General features: G+C 28.1%; 1 protein-coding gene and 1 pseudogene across 9 annotated transcripts in view; both read left to right on the top strand.

Annotated features, from left to right (window-relative positions):
- The window catches only part of LOC107437533 (voltage-dependent calcium channel subunit straightjacket), a 350,222-nt gene that overhangs the window by 81,970 nt on the left and 245,725 nt on the right, over positions 1–22,527 (top strand). The window lies entirely within an intron of this gene.
- Positions 5,710–6,254, top strand: LOC122268969 (elongation factor 1-beta pseudogene; annotated as a pseudogene).

The raw sequence follows: 22,527 nt of genomic DNA, 5'->3' as shown, positions 1-22,527 counted from the left end.
TCTGATGAATCGTTGGGTTTTCACATCGCGTGCGAAACATCGAATCAGTTTGACGTGAATTTAGTTCACTTCATTAGGCTTTTCTATTGCGATCTAATGAGGCGAGCCTTATGGGTTGCATTTATCGTTTGGAAAAGCCTTTGTGTCAGTGAGATGACCACCCTTGATAAACTGTGGAACTTCCCACCTATCTTCTACGGCAAGAATTTAATAAAAGGCTTCAATGCACGAGAATGTGCTTACGTTGCTCTTCTATGATTCCGGTAGTTTAGAGATGTCGGAGATGAATAACTTCCGAAAAAAATTCTCATTCTAATAGTTAGGGATGTGAACTATAGTTAGGAACTAAGCGTAGGAGGATTTTAATAAGCGTAAGATTTTAATTAATAATTCGCAACAGACTGAACATAGCGCTTACTATTTTTTAAGTATTTATAATAAGATTAAATACATAGTTTTCCCTAAAATTTACATGGGAAAAAGTTTTGATATTAAAAAAACAGGTTTTTTTTGACAAATTGTAATTTTTTAATTGCTTTATAAAGTATTCAGCACGGGGTTGTATATTGAATAGTATAACGAGTTGACGGCCTCCACAATTTTGCTGGCAGTTACGCGATATTTCGTTGAAAATTCGAATAACTTCCGAAAAAAATTCTCATTCTAATAGTTAGGGATGTGAACTATAGTTGGGAACTAAGCGTAAGATTTTAATAAACGTAATATTTTAATTAATAATTTGCCCCAGACTGAACATAGCGCGTACTATTTTTTAAGTACTTTATGATAAGATAAAATACATAGGTTTCCCTAAAATTTACATGGGGAATAGTTTTAATATTTAAAAAAAAACAGGTTTTATTGACAAATTGTAATTGTTTAATTGCTTTATAAAGCATACAGCACGGGGTTGTATACTTAATAGTATAACGAGTTCGCAATTTCGCTGGCAGTTACGCGATATTTCGTTGAAAATTTGAATATTTTATGAATATTTATTGAATATTTTGTAAAATATTTTTAATCATCATATATATTCAGATGTGATATCCCAATGCATTTATTATTACATTTGAATTAAATAGTTTAAATGAATCATTAATGCTGTGAGAATGTTGTTAATAAAATAAAGAATTATGACTGTTTTTTCTTGTTTTAATTTTATGTACTTGAAAAAGTATTATGTTCTAGTTTTCATACTCGTTATGTGTCCTGATGAAGACACTTAAATGTACCCAGTGTTTAAAAAATCAATTACCTTCTCTTTATAATTTTGAGTTTTATACATAAAAATTACAAAAAAATGTATCTAATTGTTATATGACTGAATTATTTTTTATAAAGTAATTCACAACTACTTAAGTATCTATTTTAAATATTTTTACTCCGAAATAAATTTTAATGTCAAATAAAACATTCGTTTCTTTTAAAATACTTTATTAACGCGCTAGATATACAGCAAAAAACTATCAAAATAGGAAGCTTTTCTAATTGTTATTTTAATGAGAAGATTATTTAATCATTAAAATAAAACTAATCGAAATAAAAACTCGATTAATTATGGTAAAAAAAGCAAGTATTAAAGAGGAGTAGTTTTCATTATTGAAAAGTCTTGTATCAACTTAAAAAGATGAATGAAAGGTATTCATTTTTAATAAAGTTCTTTAGAATAGGCTGCGTGGGGATGACAGATTAAAACTCCCGAAGCTCATTGTACCGCTTTTTTTAAATTATAATGTTCTCTTTTTTTTGCCTTTAGTACGTCTTCATTTAATAAAAATTCTAAGAATCTTAACAAATACTCTTTTTTGTTTTGTTATTTTCTCGTTAAGACCTCTTAAATCGGGCTTTTCGGATCAAGATTATTCCAATTAAAATTTTGGTATAATTAAGGCCATAAGAGTTGATCCCTTTTTGATTAATTGGCTATTTTTTACGATGATGTATGGATTAAAAATTCAAATTGCTACGCTTGAAAGACTATTTAAAATAAAGTAGCTCTTAATGTAAAATGTGTAAATTAAAATTATGTTTCGTTTTTTATTTATGAAGGAATTTTTTTTCTCATCTTTGAAAGAAAGGTACTTTTCGATTCAATTTATTTAATGTTGTTTTGAAACTGAAAACATCAATTCATTCAAAATATATATATTTTTTGCTAAATTGTATCACGCGCTATTGTGATTAAGGCAACGAAAATATGAGTTATTTCATTGCTATATAAAGATATATTGATTATAGATGTGGGATATAATATCACTTAAATATCGTTTAATATCTTTTTGCTTTACATAATTGAAATAGAAATCCATATAAATTGAGAGAGATTGATGCGAAAATCGCGTTTTGAAGGTTGTAAATTCTTGCGAATATAGATCTTACACGCAATGCATTTAATTTACTATTTTACTCTGTTTAGTTGTTAACAATTTATATGTTTTTTGTAAGAGACCAGCATTTCCACTGTTATTTAATACGATATACTAGTGTGATCTTTTTAATAAGATTTATATTTACGAAACATTTATGAATTTGAAAAGGTATATCAACATGTTAAAAATGATCAAGAGGCAACACATCTTTTTTAAAAAAATAATTTTTTACTGCCGTATTTGTTGACTGGTTTTGAATGGCCAACACACGACACTCCTCGTCAGGAATGCAAAATCATCAAGCGCATTTTAAAATTTATTCTGAAACTTTTATGAATATATATGTTATCAAGAGATCAACAAGCCTTCAAGTATCTCATATAATTGATAAAATGAGCATAAATTTATTTTCAATTTCGCTATTTTTTTATATTATTATTTTCAAACATCAGCTCATCTTGATGCCTTTAAGTCGCTTGTTTTATTCATAAATATGTCGTTTCTTAAAAAAATGATTTCAGTTTTCCTCCCTTGCATTGTGTAATTAAATGTGTTCTATTTTTAATTGCCTTCTTCGGCCATCACTGTCTCATTGGCTACCATGGTTTCTTTTGGTTTCCCTTTCTTTAATTTTTTCTTCTTTTTCGTCAACAACTGTGCCTTTTCTAACGGGTTCATAAACTTTCATTAATCTGAGGTTTTGCAGCTCGATCGATTTTAAGCTTTTGTCTATGACTAGGTTATTTTTAAATACATTTTTCGCTTCAGTGCTTTCAGAATTTTTTATTTTTATGGAAAATATTTTTCTCAATAATATAAAATATCGAATTTTCCCCATTCGGAAGCATTTCAGAATTTTGTTTTTGAGAAAGAATTTTCCTTTTATAAAGTGAAACATTTTTATTTGTGAACATTTTTATTATGAAACTAACATTTAACATTTTTATTAACATTTAACATGATATTTAACATTTTTATTATGAAACATTTGATATTTTTCGTTTAAATTAGATAGAAATGTGACTGGTTTTGTTTGATGCAGGATACAGATTTCAAATTCCAAGAAAAAACTATCGGGTTGTTCCAATGCAAAATCGTAACTGATCGTAAGGCATGGTTATCAGTAGATCTACGATGTCAAGCATAAGTGGTAGCGGTCAGTGAGTGGGTGGGTGACTCCTTTGATCAACCTGCAAAGAGACCAAGGGTGAGTGGTATTGGTACAAGTTAAACTGCTCTAGTTTACACGTTAAAGTGCTCGATTACACGCAGGTCGTTTGGCTACCAAAGAGGGAGTGCCACCCCTTCTCCAGACGATAAAAATTATGATGGCAATCGGATCATCTTCAAGGATATTTCCCAGACAATAGCCAAGAACCATTGTACAACCCTAGTATGACGTAAATAAAATACTACTTCTACTAATACAAAACTTAAGAAAATATTAATCCATACTAGGAAACTAATACAGACTAGGAAAATTTTAAGTTAGACATTTGAAATTGGATTTTAATGGATTAGAATGCAAAACGTTATTTCAAGTTTTATCAATTTTTCAAGTTCTATATCAAAAACAGCAAATTTCATAATTGAAAGTACTACTAAGTTACATATTTCAGAATGCAACTTCTAAAATATTGAAAACTCTTTTGGAAAATTTTTTTAAAGTCAAAATAATCAATTCTAAAATTAGAAAAACGTTTTTAGAACCGTTTTTATGAAGATCATTTAAAAATTAATTCTTAAATGATCATTTTTAAAAACGTTTAAATAAAACAAATTATTTGGAAAAATATATTTTTCAAAACAAACTTACAAGTAATTTTGTGGATTTTATGAATAAAATTGTTTTTGTTTAAATATTGCTAGAAGTAAGAAGAAAATGTTTGTTTTCAAAAGAAATCTTTTTGACTTATTGTTCCTACAGGCGGGATTCATTATCATCAACTATTGAATCAACATTATTTTATATTTTGTTGTAGCGTTCTATTTGTAAAGTAAAAGGAACGACAACAATTTTTTATCTTAGATATTTTCAACTATTGAAACTGTAAAATTTTAGTGGTAAGTCTTTTCACTTCTGCTTAAATGAATGAGGAAAAAGAAATCTGATGCCATGCTATTTGTCTGCATAAATTAATGTGTTTTCCTTTTTTATTTGTAGAAATGTCTATCATAATGCATATGCTTGGGACATTTGAAATACACCTATTTAACGTTTTATTTTTATTAACGAATAAATTGATATGCTGGGCTGTATTCGTTAATGATTTAAAAGAAATAATTTGATAGAAATAAGATTATTCGCAGCCTGAAACAGATTGCATAAATTAGTTTACGTGTGTCATGGTTTTAGTTTTAAGAGATAATCATTATTATTATTTTTATTATTATTATTTTTATTATTATTATTTTTATTATTAATATTATTTTTATTATTAATATTATTTTTACTTTTAATCGTTTTGTTTTTAAGAACAATTATCTGAATTAACCATTTAAAAAATCACCGCAAATAGAAATTAAAATTTACTTTAAAAAAGTTTTTCCATAAAAACTTCAAACTTTGAAAAGCTAGAATGCTTATGTATCACCATTAAATATGCATAGTTTTGTTGGATGTTAAGTCATTTTGTCAATGTTTAATTTAGATTTATCAATGTAAGTAGTGATGTGTGGGTTCAGTGTTAATTCTCATCAGGTTCACAAGTGCCAGGTAACGTGAAATGAGCAACACTTCCGGCATCTTTCGAGGTGCATAATGAATGTTCAATGCCTGCCGTATAAAACAAAATGTTTAGTTTAGTGTAACTGCTTTAAACGTACATAGAGTTTAAAATTGAATTTTGATACAAATTCACAGCATTTAAAAGCCATATGTCCGCATTTTATTGACACAAAATTAATTCTTTGAATTACAAAATTTGTTTTGATAATTTTTATCACTAGAATCACTAGAAATCCAACTAAGTCTTTATATATATATGTATATGTATATGTATATGTATATGTATATATGTATATAGAATGCTTTATACGAGTCCTTCTATTTTAAATCAAAAGCTGAAAATAGATTTTTCTTATTAATTTTAAGACGTAGGGAATCGTCTTTTCACGCGAAGAGTAATAAAAAATTGATGCCAATTAAAAGATTATTTTCTGAAGTTAATGGGTAATAATTTTTAGAAAAATACTCATTAAGAAAGTCCGAAAAATTCCCTATCGTCTGAGTGGCATCATATTTTGGAACATATCAATTTTATTTTTTTCTCTATCTGTGGAAATTTAGTTATATATCTTAAGTTTATTTATATTTTTTTTCACTTTCCTAACATTTGTGAGCTGTGTTTTCTTTAAATAAAATTCTTTTAAAATGGGTTTCGGAGATCTCAAAACTGATGCTGGCATTAAATCGCTTAATGAATATTTGGCTGATCGCAGCTATGTAGAATGCTTCCAGCCCTCTCAAGCCGATACAGCTGTTTTCCAAGCAACACACTTGTTCTCAGCACACCCTCATGCTCTAAGATGGTATAATCACATAAAATCTTATGGCAAATCCATTTAGTGAAGCTTCTAAATCATCTCCTGCCAAAGCTGGTGGTGATGATGATGACATTGATCTGTTTCATTTTGATGATGAATTGTACGCAGATGCTGAAAAGCTTAAAGAAAAGCGTTTAAAATTTTATGCAGAAAAGAAATGAAATAACCTGGTGTTATTGCAAAATGCAAGGTTGTCCTTGATGCTAAACCATGGGATGGTGAAACAGACATGGCTGCTATGTTGAAGCAAGTGCAAACTATTAGCTGTGATGAATTAGTATACAGTAAAAAAACACTATTTACTAATATTGCTATATTGACTTTTGTATAAGGGTTGCTCAAATTTTGTATAAGGGTTGCTCAAATGAAAAGTGGACAAGAATGATAGCATCATAAATATGACCCATTCCTGGAATATTACCCATTCAGGGTCATATACCAGGTTAAAAGAGTGCACTCCAGAATTTGGGCAATTGAATACCAGTTTGCGCCAGAGTATTCAAAGTGAGGACAACATTATGCTAAATAGGAAAAGATGAGAGCACAATTGTTTTACTCATATTTACACTTCGCGATATCTGCTACACACTATGTTTTAGACACATTCATTTTAGCACAAATTTACATTCACTTTAAATGATTTCATGACAACTGGTAAGACAGTTATACGCAATTTGTCGTAATTTAATCATTTCTCATATTTTAACTAATCCACTTCTCATAAAGCAGAAAATCATTCTTTCCCGCTGGAAGTCATGGGGTCATGTGTATAAGGCTTCGTAATTTCGTAACAACTGGCATTATTGTGGCAATGTGGTCATCAATCACTTCAAGCACAAACCACCTTCATTTCAAACATAAGTTTATGCCAATGGATCTGAAGCTGGTTCGATCTTCAAGTCGCCATTGTTGATTGAAACCCTCTTCCGTCAGATTGACAATCCAATGCTTTAACCAATGGACCTTAGCAGCTCAATCCTTTTTTATAACTTTAATCATTTCTTATATCTTAACGTAATAATTTCTCATAACTTAACTTAATCATCGTATTTTAACTTATTACCTGTCGGCTGGCATACATTATAGTCATATTGACGCAAAATTATTGACTCTATTCACTTTTCATTTGGAAACCCTCAGATTTTTTTAAATTAATAAAAATAATTGTAATAGTATTTTTTCTATAAAATTAAAATTGTCCTAGTAAATTTTGTGCCTTTGAAACACGTCTAATTTTGTTTAATATCGAGAATACATGTCGAAACATATCTTTAAATGAAGCATTGATTATTACAGGCATCAGAAAAATTCTGTGTTTCTCTTAGTTCTAATAATGATTTTTATGACTTATAAAAATATATATTTCCAATTTTTCTAAATGTACAGTATAAAGAATTAAAACTCAATCGAACTAAATTGAAAAAGAAGATAAAAATGAAAAATCGTAACCAAAGTTCGAACATACTTTTAGAGGCGCGATTATTTCGGCAGTTTTTTTTTTCGAACCCTTTTGATTCTTTTCCGTTACTTTGACAGCTAAAGAGAACGTGTAAAATTAACATATTCTTGATTTTTTTTTAATTTGATATCATTTCTTCTTCTCTGGAGGAAAATTACTTCCCTCTGTCATGGAAGTTATTTAAGATAATTTCCTTTTTTGAAAGATCACGCGTATAAAAAAATTACTTTTTCTAAATGTTAATTAAAATAATGAGAAGTGAATTGTTAGTGTAGCATTTTTAGTTTTATTACTTTTTTTAATTCTCTTTTTTATCAGTTTTATTTCGGCATCAACAGATACAGAAGAAAAGAGGAATCTAGCTTTCTCTATCAAGCATCCTTATTCTTTTGGAATAAGGTAACTCCAGCGGAAAATAAATTTGTGTTTGATAATAAAATGAAAAACTTGTAATTAAACTGCAGTAGTAACTTCCATGAGTAAAAATTCTTTTTTAAATAAAACTAATGTAGTTTCTAGAAAAAATAAAAAAAGGCATGAAATGAAATCATGTTTTTTTACATTAATTTATGAGAAAATTAAATTTTTTTGTTGAATTTAATATGACTAAAAAAATTTATTAAACACCTTTTTAGGAGATACGTGAGATACAAATAGTGTATACTAATACAAAGTTGCAAACTTTTAATGGGTAAATAACATTTTTAGATTGAGTTTTAGAGAAATTAATCAAAAGTATTAATAACGTAGGATTATAAATGGAATATTATGTTCACTATTTCGAGATCAATTGGAAATATTTTGAAATTAAAATTTCTTTAAAAATGTATCTAATAAATGAGAAGTAATAGACAAAGGAAAATTTATTTCAACTTATTTTAACTTATGTTTGAAAAATGTAAATAATTAATACCTTTTTATTTTGACTTTTTTTAAAATTTTAATTAAAAAACACAATTTTATGACGTAAATAGTCCTGAAATTATTGCCAAATAAAACTTGAAGTATGCAAAAATGATTGATAAAAAATGCTTTTATTTTTATTTCCTGTAGAACTGTTATAAAGATTATAGTCAACTAAAAAATAAATTTACTAAATTATCGTTAATTTTTATTAATTACATTTTATTTACATCTTGAATGCTTAAAATGTTCCGAAAGAAAGAAAAAGCAGATGATTTAGCGTTTGTTTAAAAACTTGAAGTAAAATCTCTACTTTATACATAATAATACTGGTAAATCAATTTTCTAAATGCATTTTAAAATTCTGCAGAGTCATTAAGTATCATTATAAAGCTTTTTATTGATAAAATGGGAAATATGTTATTAAACTAGAATTCTAACTTTGATGGGCAAAAGTTTTCATGATAAAACACACATAGATCGAAAAAAAGATAACAAGAACTTTAAGAAAACCATAATATCAATACTACTATTTTCATTAACGTGCAAGAAAATGAAATTTTTCGATGCTTTTTAAATGACTTCAAAGTCATTAACTACCCTTATGAGTTACTTTTATTTGCATGCATAAGTAATGGCGACTAAATCGATATGCTTTTTCACAGTTTTGAAATTCTGTACAATGTTTTTTTGTTTGCATTTATGTAGAATAGCAATTTTCAGCCCTCGAAAATTACTTCTGAAGAAACGGTCTCTTGTTTATTGGCACACTATTTGTTCTTTTCCCAGAAAAAGTTAACTTAGAAAGAGAATTCTGGAGAATAATTTGGGACGCATTCCATTTTCCTTAGCTGTTGGACGTAATTGTTTTTGGATTTAAGAGCTTTCAAAGGATCAAATTCGAATTGAAGTTTTTCTAAAGTAAATCTAGGAGTTTTTCTTTCCCTAAATGGGAGAAATGTTTTAGAGTAAAGTCTTTTACGGAAAATGACATTTTTCAATATTTTCTTTAGATACATTACTTAATACGCTTTTAAACTTCAATTTTCGACACTCTTATGAACGTAAAAAGTTTAATGTATTGTTTTAGACTGCTACTTAACTCAACAATTTGTGCAAACAGTAGTTAAAATCATGAATAAGTAGTAAAAAAACAATTTATTTAAAGAAAGCTAGTTTGTCAAGTGCATTGTTTGGAGAATAAAAATAGTTTCGCATAAAATTCTGTTCATGTTACATATAAAATAAATATTCAGTAAATAATAACAATCTAGTAAATGTAATAAAAATTGAAAATTTTTTGTAGGGATAATAATTGTTAAATCTATGCTATTTAGCTTTATTATTAAGATTGCGCTTTTGCTATGCGCTTAGAATTATTTTTATATAGAAAATATAGATTAATTGAACATTTAATGCTATATTAAGAGCTTCGAATTAAACGTTTTTCCATTATACTATATAAACTTGATTACTATTCAAGAGAAAAATTACATTATTTTTTCTTTTTCTACATTCAAGGCAAAAACTCATTTTTCAAACATTTAATAAAATCTTTATCATTTACTTCGTTACAAATAAAAGAACGGAATTTTTAGGGTACCAAATATTTGTCACATTTTTAAGCAGTGTTTCGTCAACTCCTTGAGCAAAAAAATTAAAATTCTACTTAAATGCCTAAGATAGAGTCATAGTAACGCTATAGGTATTTATTTTGATGTGTAAGACTGATAAAATAAATTATTCATGTAATAAGTGCAATGAACAGTGATTAGAAAGGGTACAACGCAATTTTCAGAAATTAACAGATATTTAAATAAGCACAAAAATTTAAATTACCAAAATTACATTTCATATGAATAATTTTAATAACTCATTGTAACTGCCATCAGTAGTTCTTTTGCTCATAATTTCTGACAATCAAGATGCATAATACAACATGAAATTTGACACTTGCAGTTAAAATATCTTTTGTTTCATAACTACGAATAATTCGTTACATTTTTGGACATAGAACATTTCTATTTCGTTCTGCCGACAGTAAATTTAAGCAAACAGTGAATTTCAGAGAAAAAGTCTAACGTCCCTTTTTTTAAAATGCAAATGTGCAAATATTTTTCTGAAGTCAGATGTACTTCACTTTAGAACCTTAACCATGTGTTAAATATTAAGGGAACCAGAAAGTAATGTCATTTGGGTGCATTAAATATTCGTTGGTCTTAGAAACCAATTCCTTTTTTTTATTCATTTCAATTCATTTTTGATCTGGCATTGAAAGATTGTTAACAAGTGAGAATACATTATTGATTAAAAATAAAATCTTGATAACGAATATGAAATTCACCGAAACAGCATTACTTTCCAGTCCCCAATAAATTCTGAAATTTAGTAAAACCGATTAAACAGTTTTTGATGTGTAATATCAATAAATTATGTCTGTCTATTACTTCTAATTTCACAAAATTTTCTTTTATTTTTTTTCTTCATAAAAATAATTGCGCTTCTGGAATAATCAATTGGATGATTCATTAGTTTGTAAAGTTATTTCAAGGTTTGATTTGTTTAGAAAAACTCTCTATTACCAGGAAAATGCATGAAAAAATTTCTGAATTCTAAAGGAATGTTTTAATAAAATATTGACTTCAAAAATAATTAGCTGAAACATAACTTAATCATGTTTCAGCTAATTATTCCTTTTAATAGATAATATCTCAGATCTAGAGCTTGAATATCTAGAGCTTGATATATCTTAGATATATCAAGCTCGTGTAATCCATAGCAATTGAAACTCATCTTAATATTGAATGCAGACATTATTTATAGGTTTTGAGAGAGATAAGTATAGTGTACCAAATGTCTCTAGGTTCCTGCAGATAATAAAGGATTGGCTTATGATCTAAGTACCTTTTCTTTTTACATTCTGAATTAACTCATTGACATTTAGATTAAAGCATCATACTAGCATGATATAGACCGACTTTTTTATCATCATGAAAGGTAGTATTGTTTAAAAATTTAGCTTTCAGGGAAAATAAAAGTTGATGTGGCTTGTCGCAGTCTCACAGTGGGACGCATTACCAATAAGCAACAATACATATGAATAAAAATGCGTATGTCTAGTTGCATATACACCGAAGAGCAATTACATTATGATCACCCAGCTAATAACATGTAAGACCACCTTTAGCCCTCAAAACTGCTAGCACCCGCCGGGACATTGATTTCACAAGGTGCTGACAAGTAGTCTGAGGTATCTGGTACCAAGTGCTCACCAACTGGTCCTGCAATTCCCTCACATTGCGAAGGGGTAGCGTGGAAGCACGAATTTGGTTTTCCCAGTAGGACTATAAATGCTCTATTGGTCAGATGAATTTGGGGGCCAAGACATGACTTAAAAGTCACTGAAATGTTCCTCGAACCAATCCATGACGATTCGACCCTTATGACATGGTGCATTATCCTGTTGGTAAACACCATCCCCAGCAGGAAAAACTGCTGCCATGAGTGGGTGAACCTGGTCTGCAACTATGTTCAAGTAGCTTACAGACGCCAGGGATTGTTTTTTAATGAGGATTATGGGTCCTAATGTGCCCCATGAAAACATTGTTCCTGGGCGAGAAACCATGAAAACCTGGGCGAGCCCATTGTTACAGATGGAGGGTGGTCATAATGTAATGGCTCTTCGGTGTATATAGCAATACATATGTTTAGAATGACAGCTTAGTTACATCATGTGTTTTAGAATTAAAAATAACCTCAAAAATTCAATTCTAAATGAGAATTGGCAGGTTGATCAACTAAAAACAACGTATCCTCATTTCATTTAACTAAGAATTTTACATCCTCAATTGATAAACGATTTAACTCTGAATTTAATATTATCAAGAATACAATTTGGTTGATAAAATTCATAAATATTAATGAAAATAATGAATTAAGAGCAAAAAAAGTGAAACTCCTATAAGAGGCTTTTGTTACAAGTAAAATCTCGCTACACATAAAGAAGCAGTATCAGGTTTCTATTGAATAGAAGTTTCTTCAGAAAAATGCAGCCGCAGAGAGGAAGCAAAAAGATACCCAAAGGTCTTATAAATCGGTTTCCCGATGAAATTGATTGAACAGGTCTGACTCCTGCACGTGAAGCTCAAGAAAAAGGAAAAATGAAACATTCGTCATTTTTGTCCCCTATAGCTAGTCTTCTTTTGCTATTAATTATTTTACGGTTGTAAAAACCGAAAGTCGAAAGCCTTTGAGTTTTTTTTTGTACCTCAAAAGATTGATGTTTTCAGCAGGAGATTTTGATTTGTCGATTCTTCTTTTGGCTGAAGAGGTTTGTTAAAAATCTTGTTACCCTTTACAAAAAAAAAACGTTAATTTATAGTAATAGACTTAAGATGAAAATGTTTCATTGAAAACAATCTTGAAACTTAAATATATATTTCGAAACTTTAATAAGAAAACAAATTGCATATATTTTTTTAGCTTAACTGTTATAGGATGCTTGATACTAAAGCGCTGGCTTTCAATATTTGAGCATAGGTTAAATAATATTACTCGACCCGACAATAATGGAAGAAACATTTTCAGTTTTTTACATTTTTTTTTAAATTTCTTGAGAAATATTCGACGAATTATTTTATAACTTCAGAGGGGTTTAGGTTATGTGATTTCTTAAACTTATCAACAAAGTTAATAAGCGGTCAGAGGTTTAAGAAACCTGTAAGATACTATGAACAAAAACAAGTAAATGTGAACACACTATGCTAGAAAATACAGCAATAAGCTTAGAGCTTGTATGGACTTTATTTTTTTTTCATAAAATAAAGCTCTAAAAGATAGTGCTCAACAGATTTAATTTTTTATCATAAGACAAAGTTTACTAACAAACCATAATATCTCACAATTTTCTTCCGTACTCTTAAATGTGATGGGATAAGGAAAGAAAACATGTGAAAGAAAACATATTTTTATGAGGGATGATCCCATACAATGCCAAAGTGATTTTTAATGAGAAAAAATGTACGAAATAAAATTTGTGGAAAATCCCTTATGACTCTTTTAATGACTCTTAAATGACTATCATTTAATGACTCTTTTTTTTTTCAAAAAAATACAAAATCTACCTAGAAAATTTCCAGAAATTTTTCTTATTTTTAAGAAATTTAAATGAAATTTTTTGCTTAGTTTCTAAATACAATTTACTACAGAATTTTTAATTTTTTTAAAAATTTCTTTTCGTGAATGAAAGAACTACTTCAAATGCTCACATCTTATGCAATTTTAAACGATTATTTTTAAAATTTTAAAGTGATGATTTTGTTATTAATTGAAAATTACACCAAAAATTTTGCATCATTTTATTGAAGATTTTCAGTTGTTGCAAAATATATACGACAAAAAACTAGTTTTTTATGAATATGTCCATTTCTTCATATATGTATTTAACCAATGTTTACGAAATGTTATGCCTTTATTACAAATAAAAATCAAAATAATCTATACAAATTAAAAGCTTACTGCTATACTTTTTGCCATAGGTTGCTCAAAATAGCTGTTTTTGCTCGTAATTTATTTCTGGGTCTCTCGAACCTTGCTTTGCGATTTATTGTTAAGTATGATAAATCGCATGATCTAATTACCTCTAAAGCTGTAAAACAAAAAGCATGTAAAATTTAACATATAAAATTCTAAAAATGTCTAGGTTAGCATATTTAAGTGGTATTCAATTATAAAAACATTTTATGGTTTTTAATGATTCAGCTCTGGTTTCGAACAGCAATTGAGCGTTAAAACCATTTAAGTATTCGATCGAGAGAATCGACAATATTCCAAAGACCTCATCTGTATCTTATAAGATCATCACTTCAACTTCTGTCTTCCAACTACTGTCACTTTCTAGTCATATACTGTTAGAATTTTCATTCTAAAATTGCGGTAAAATAATCGGCTGAAGTCTAACTAATTGACCATAAAGTTTACGGTAAAACACTCCTTTTCACTTTACGGTTTTGTAATCGTCTACAATTAGCATGGTTAAGAAAACCATGCATATTAAACTATACCATATTTTCTTACCATTTACAACTAGCATGGTTTCAAAAAACGCAAAAAAACATTGAATTGGACATTGGAGCTAAGCGTAGTGGTTGAGGTGTATTTGATCAAATCATCTGATTGTCTCACCTATCGTAAGAGATGATAAATACTAGACTTTTTTGGGTTAAGCAGCGTTTTGGTGCTGCCATCTATGCTGGAATAAGAATATTGTTTTTAAATAGTCCAGAGTCACAAATTGGGGAGTACAGGACACTGGTAACTTTACATGTGTTGAAGGGAGTGGAGGAAATATTGTGGTGTCAATGCTGGGTTTCGAACCTCCGTTGTGTCGGTTATGAGATTGACAGATTAGCCTTCTCGGCTATAATATGTACCTATCTGTAAGGAACTGAGTAACTTCATTAGGTAGGCCTGGTTGATGGTTTAATAAAATTCTGGTTGTTTAACCGCATTGGGTGAAAGCAGTTGATAAACAGTTTTGCTCACAGTTTGAATACCTTCTGATTTATGGTTATTTGACTGTTTCATTTGAATATGGTAAAATAACAAATAAATTGTTATTTAACCACTTTTTCACAGAAATTTTTAAGGTGAGGAGGGCTTTCTAAATTTATATAATTTATTTGATTGGGCTATTGAATAAAGTGCAATTACCTGCGTTCATTTAATGATTGAATTATTTCAGGTACATTCAATCCTGGGCCAACTGTTTTAAAAGGTGTTTTACTGGTCCCGGCTAAATATTTTTAATTTTAAATATAAACTATATAAATTGGTAGCATTTGATAACAATGCAAGCATTTTTAAATAAAATAAAAATTTCATTGACTCTTACCTAGTATTTCCATCGCAATCAATAAGTTACATAAATTGATTACAATTTAGCATTGTCAAATAAAATAATAATTTTGGGGTTATAAAGTAGTACCAGATGAATTAATTTACCTGTTCATGCAATACGTTCAAAAAATAAAGTAATGTAATTATTTAAAAGATTAGTAAAAAGAAAACCACCATAAACTCAGAGATTAAATAAATTGATTTTATGTAATAAAAATACAAGCATTGCGAAATAAATAATTTTAGGGTTAGTTCGTTTCAAACTGCCAAAAAATTTTTAAAACTTACTTTTTAGAGCTAAAATGAAGTTTAATTAATGGTTTATTTATGTTTTACAAGAAATAATAAACATCCTGATTAAACGAAAAAGCAATTTTACGGGAAACATTTTGCAGTATAAAGAAGAAATATTTATGCAGCTACTATTAATAAAAACAGAGATATAATTTTTTCTTGTCTCGACAAACAATTTTCTGTTTCGTACAAGATAAAAATCTTTAAATTCTTTTTCTTTTGAGAAATTTTTCAAAGCTTGAAAGAAACTTTTTCCTGTTTACACTTAAGTAGCGTTTAAGTGCAAAATATCAAAAAATTATTTATTAGTGAATCATAATCTTATGTTGATTAAGAAATAATTGCTTTCGCTTTTGGTGTAGGAAAAAATATAAGAGTATGTTCTTTTCTAATAAAGAAATAAAAATATTTTTTCACTTATTTCAAACATCACATTGTACTTTTTTTTAAAATTTTCGTAAGCTGAAATTAAATAAGATAGTTCTTAGTAGCTCAATGTTTTTTTTAATTTATTGAAATTAAGTCGCTGTTGCATGGAACATTAAACCTGAAAGGCAATTAAAAGAGAATATCTTAAGCCAAAAAAGAATGATGTAAAAAGTGTTTGAAAAGACTAAAATGTAGAGGATATAAGAAAATTTAAGAGATAAATCGATATTTGAAACGTTGAGTAAGGAAAAACAGTCTTGATTCCTGAAGCATTTTCACGATTATGTCTTGGCTTATAAATTACATTAATGAAAAAAAAATTTATATTCACTAAAAAAAGGTTTTTTAGGATTGCAGAATTCTTTTATTCAAAGATTTAAAGTAATTAACTATTTATATATCTTGTTTAAAATGCTTAATTCTCAGTTAAATTTATTTTTATGAATCTATTTCTGTGAAATAAGTATAATTATCTGTTCCTTTTTCATTTTGAATACAATTTGATTGCTTATATCATCAGTTGTCACAAAAATGTTTAAGCATTCAAAAAAATACTTTTCTACAGAAAAAAAAACTTAAAATGTAACATTTCACATTGTCTCCTCATAGTTAAAACATTATTTGAAATTTTTTTCTAGAATAAAATAAATGCAAAAAATAACTTTTCAACTAAAAATTACATACTTATCAAATACAAATTTAAGTGCAAAACAGGTGCATTCGTCGATTTTCTAATTATTGTAAATTTAAAGTTTACGTCGCTTGCTTTAGTCTTAGAACATACGCAAAAATAAATATCATGGTAAGAGAAATATTTTCCTTTCTTCACAAGTATAAAAATTAATAAATATTTATCTTTAATTCAAAATAATAGATATCTCTAAATAGGAAGTAAACAAGAAAGCGGGTACTTTATTATATCCTTTCAGTCGTTTCGTTTATAGAAATCTTTAAACTATGAAGTATCAGAATTTAAGTTCAGGAAAGCAGAAGTAATTCCATTCGACGAATGCGTGTGTTTTTATACAGAAAAAAAGCAAACATTTATGTCCTGAGGAATTCTAGTTTATCCCCTGATTCATTTGTTTTTATTTGTTTAGTTTAAAAACCTTTTTATTTTAATCATGTTTATGATGATTCTCAGTTGAAAAATATTTCAGTACGCTATTTTTCACTATGGTATTTATTTTAAATCCAAACATGTAATACGATGCAATATTTATGTTAGTTATTGTTAGTTATTAAACTAAATATAAAAAAATGTGAAGTAATTTTATTTTGAAATTTCATAAGAGTCAACAGAAAAGATTTTAAATTGCAAAATTACATTACATTTCATGTTTTAAGTAATTTTGAATCTCCAAAGATGGAACTTGTTCGTATATTTCTAAAAATGCTATTAAATTTACAAAGTGTTCCTATAAAATTATAGTTTGTTTAGCTTTCTAATCCAGTTGGTGATTTCAAGAAAAAAAACAATGGAGGTAATGAATCATACATTACTTAATTATTTTCTGATTTCAACTAAGCTAAAAACAAAAAAAAGTTTTTTTCACATCAGATTTGTTATTTAATATTTTCCTCCTAAAATAGAAAAATGTCAAATTTTCTTAATTCAATAAAAGTTTATTGTGAATAAATCAGTAGAAGATTTTGACGTTTACGCTTTACATGTTCTTACATTTACACATGCACATTCGGAAATAACTACTTCTGTACCCAAGACTAATACCTCACTACTGCACACGCCCGTACATACGTTGTTACTTCTTAAAATCTGTCGCGCATGCGCACTAATTCAGAACAAGTGTACTTGAAAAGAAATGTTTTTGCTTAAAGACTTTAATAACTTGATATTTGTCTATTCTTCTGGTGGTTGCTTAAAACAATCATTACCCCTATGTATGAATTTAATTGTAAAGTATAAGGTCTAACTAAAAGCAAAAGCGTATATTAATTTTTTTAAACTATTAAAGGAAATTGATCAAAAGTTTTAGTGTGAATTGTAAACTACTAAAAGTTTTGAAATATATCGTGTTAAAGATACAGAAATATGTGTCTTTTATTTTTTCCCCCACGAGCAGTTAAAATCTATTTATTTGAAGAAAGTATTTCCACTTATTGCATAAACACAATAAACATTACTTAAGCTTTCTCTGGCTAAAACAATTAAATTTTTATAAAAATTTCATCTTAGAAAGGATATCTAAAGGATATTACCTTATAACAGCATTACGAAATAGATTTTGTTTTATTTTACCACTAAATGTTCGAACGCCATTTTCTATTATTTATATATAACAGTGCAAGATATATTAGATAGCAATATATAAGACAGCAAGCAGTTATCGAAGTTTTTCTGTTTCATCCAAACTAGGGCGTTATTCTACAAGCTGCTCTAGTTTTTCTCACTAAGTACGTAAATAAAAATATCCCCCTCTCACGCAATATTATTCATTTTTATGACTGATAAGTAAAAGTAGGAAACTGTGACTGCTTGTCATATATTCTGAAAAAGTTTCCATCGTTTTAAAAAAAGTTTATCGAAAGTCGTTTTTGTTTTGAATATTTTTTCTTCAGTGCTCCCTACCATATTTGGATAAGAATCTATTCTATTCTTACCTAACTTCCTCAAATGGCTTCTTCGTACCCCACCGTTTTTTGTAGTTTGTTTTGCAAGAACATAATTTATTTTTGCCATGCGGGATTATTTGGCCTCCAGTCGAAATAGCATCCATTGCTTTCATTCTTTAGAGGAGTGCATTGTAGGAAACTCCTCAAGAAGAGAGCCCGTTCTTGTTGTTAATAATGGGTCTGAAAATTGGTTCAGAAGTTCGACAAAATGTCTTGAACGTGAATATATATCTGAATTACCAGAGAGGTTACAAGAAAAATCTATTTGTTGCAAAAATAAGAATAGGAAGCCTTTTCTTTTATGTCTTTTATTGCGTAGTGTTCAAAGTAATAGAAAGTATAGTAATGTTAGTCTAAAAAATGTATGTTTCGGCAGAATTTCTTCCTTAAAACATTTTTTAAAGATTTTGGAAGTTTTTTCATGCACTACTGTTAAAAAAGCAGCTAAAAATGAACTTTTCTGCAAAAAGTACTTCTTGTTATTATTTTTTTTTATAACAAACTACCGATAAAAAAAGCATCTGAGAAATATTCTAGATAAAAATAATGCTTTTGATACATCGTTTTCATGATTCTCATGATATCAAGTGGGCCACAGTGCTAGAATTATTTTTAGAATAATTTTACACAGAGTAATTTTTGTTACAGTAAGAATTGGTTATTTAAAGACAGAATTTTAAGAAGATATATTTTGAAACATAGCCGTCAAAATTGTAAATTATAAAATATTCAAAAAATAATAATTGTTTCAATTATGATCCGGAGATAAATACATAAAATTTGATGTTTTTAATGTCAGTAGCAATTATAATTCTGATGAATGTTATTCGCAAAACATCTTGAACATGCTAATTACTTCTTGCAGATGATATTTTTAAATACAAAATCGTACTACAAAAAAAAAGAACTTTGACTGAATAATTTATTTTTACTACGGACTCATATCTTCTTGAACTATCAAACTTTGAATGTAAAATTTAAACCTAATAATTCAAATAGTTTTCAAGAAATAAACTTTCAAAATATAAATTTCTTAATATTAATGCGAAAAAAAAGAATTTTTATCAAATCTTATAATTTTTGAAACAAATTTTTATAAATAATAATATGGACGAATTTTTTTATGAAGTGTCAAGCAATTTTAAGAGGAATCAATCATTCAGATTAAAAAAATCGTTGAAATTCAAAGGTATACAACATTTTAAACATTCTCAGAGTGCAAAATAGTTCTACAAAGTCTTGGAAAAAATTTTATTCACCTCCAGAAAAAGTAAAAGTTTTTGCTTTTCAAAAATTGCTTCCTACAGTTTTAATTTACTTTTCTGAATGCCTCAAAAACATTCAGAAAATATTTCAAATGGTTTCAAGTGCTATCACGTGGAACAAACATATGTTAATTACTAGATTAATCCGAATGAATATTTGACAGAAAAATATTTAAAAACAATTTGTTAGACAACCAAAGTTTAAAGTTTTTTCCCATTTTAAAAAGTAATGGAGAGCCTTATACATGAGACAAATTTAAATTTTTTTTTTAAAAAAGTTTATTATTCTACTAGGTTAAAATTTTTGTGAGAAATACATTATGTTTGTCTAGAAATATGCGTTATTATTCATATGCATTCTTCATTATGGTCTCTTCCGAAAATAGTTATAAATTGAAGAGACATGGATACTAAATAGTGTTGTAATTATGACTATTGTATGGATAATATCCATTTTGAGTGCCTTTTTTAGACATGCTCTTTCGAATGCATGGATATTTAACTTCATCCACAGTAGGCTAAATGAGTCATAAATGTTTAACCAAAAAAATTTTTTTTTTCATGTTTTCAAATATTGTACAATTTGTAATTAGTAAGTTCAGAGGGAAATGTAATGGTGTTGAAGGCAACATCTTGCTCAAATAACAACAAACATAAATTTTTTAAAATTTTCTTAGGTCTAACAAAGATAGGTAATTTTTTAAAACTTTGGTATTTTATCTTAGAAATAGAATTATTCTAGCTCTTTATTACTTTCTACTGTTTTCAAATTCAAGTACTGAAAGGTTTTATTTATTTCCCAATAAAATTAATTGAAGGAACAACTCAACAACTGGAAACCTAGTTTTTAGCGCATGCTTGGGAAGAAATGAATCTGTCACCTAAACAGCAGTTAGTACCTGTTATAGTTATCAAATGCAAGCAGAATTTTCCTGCTAGATACAAATATTTTCTTTGATCTAGGGTACATGAGGTTAAAGGTAAAACACTCTTCGAAATCAATATCTCTGGGGGTACTGGATTTGAGATCAATCGCTCTCTGATTCAGGTCAAAATTACGATCTGTGGATGTATGAATGGGTCCGCTCTATAAACGGATGCGACGTTTGGTGTGGCAGAAGTCAAATTCTTGGCCATAGATGACGCCACTGAAAATCAAGAAACGCACACTCTGCCTTAAATTTGCTCTGTTTCACCAAGCAGGCTTGCCCGCGTGGCAAGTGGCATTAGAAACTACACAACAACAACACTCGTCGTTTATAATTTTCTATTTAATGGATGATTTATTGCTCTATCTCTACTCAACATTACTCCTCTTCAGAAATATTTAGAAAAGAAGGTTCACTCTGAATAAATTTTGACCAAATGACCAAAGTTGCTTTAAGAAACCTCAGATACGTAAAATTAGTACATATACGAACTTAAAATTGTATTGCTTTTGAATACACATAACTTTCTGTCTATGGATTTGTATTTTTAACTAACATTATAAATGGAATAGCAAGTAGGTATGGTCTCAATAGCTTATTCAGAATATCTGTTGAAAGCTTAGCTCCTTTTGTTATTTTCACATCTTGCGAAATTTGCAATAGTTCCATTACTATATGAATTGCGTTTACTCTCAGACGATTGATTTAATTCAAAAATAGCCTCTATCATACGGATTATGTTAGAAATCATACATATTAGTGTTTAAATACTCTTTTTATACAATAGCTTATAAAAATAGCAGATTATTCTTTCAATGTAACTATACTTTGAGGTTTTCAAACGGTTTAAACCAAATAATTTTAGAGATTCATTAAAAAGGAAAAATTCATTTAACTTTTAATCACAATTTTTAACTAACACTGTTTTAACTAAAACTTTTACAGTTAACAACAGTTTTTATATTTTATGACATGATAGATAATAAAGAATCTTATAATTATATCTTATACTTATTTTCCAGATGACAGGATGAAATACTAAATTAAATTGCAAGATTTATAAATTTCGCAATATATTTTTCGCTATGCATTTTAGCTATATATATATTCGGTATCAAAGAATTGTCTCGGCTGACATAAATTATAGACATGAGAATTTTGAGTTTAAAGGTAATATGTAAGAACTCATTTTTTAAGTAACTGTACATCGTATATTAATATATTAAGAAAATTCATTTTCCTTTAATCATTAATTCCATTTAATATATTTTTAAAGTGAAATATCTTTAATAAAACCCATAAAATATATTAATTACAGCTATCTAAAATTAAACGAAAAACACGCTCCCGAATTTTATTCCATTTGGCTATAATCCAAGTTCTCCACCATCAATGGGTAAATTCTTTCAATTTATACTTTTGATTCCATAGAAGTATACGTAAGAAACGAGATATATTATCCAAACATCTACATTTTATCCGTTTTAGGATCCATTTCGAGAATCAAATGCATTCTAAGATAAGCTGATGGCAAGTTTCATGAGCAGGAAGAAATGATTGCTCTTTTGTAGTATCTGGGAAGAGACTCCCGGGATAAATCTACATCCTTCTTCTTGCACATTGCAGATTTCTGTTCAACCAAACTCTTTTACTTGCGTTATTCCTCTAAGCTCCTTTTTTATTCCTAAGAAAACTCAAATATTTTCCCCATGTTTACCTTATATTTATAATATCATAGCAAAGAGAGAGAGAGAGAGGAAATAGTAAATCTACTTTTCAATTTCACTCTTTATATATAT

This window comes from Parasteatoda tepidariorum, chromosome X1 (genome assembly GCF_043381705.1).
Source record: "Parasteatoda tepidariorum isolate YZ-2023 chromosome X1, CAS_Ptep_4.0, whole genome shotgun sequence".
NCBI classification, from domain to species: domain Eukaryota; kingdom Metazoa; phylum Arthropoda; class Arachnida; order Araneae; family Theridiidae; genus Parasteatoda; species Parasteatoda tepidariorum.
Note: the sequence above shows the minus strand (reverse complement) of the source record. Positions and strands in the feature narration are given on the sequence as shown.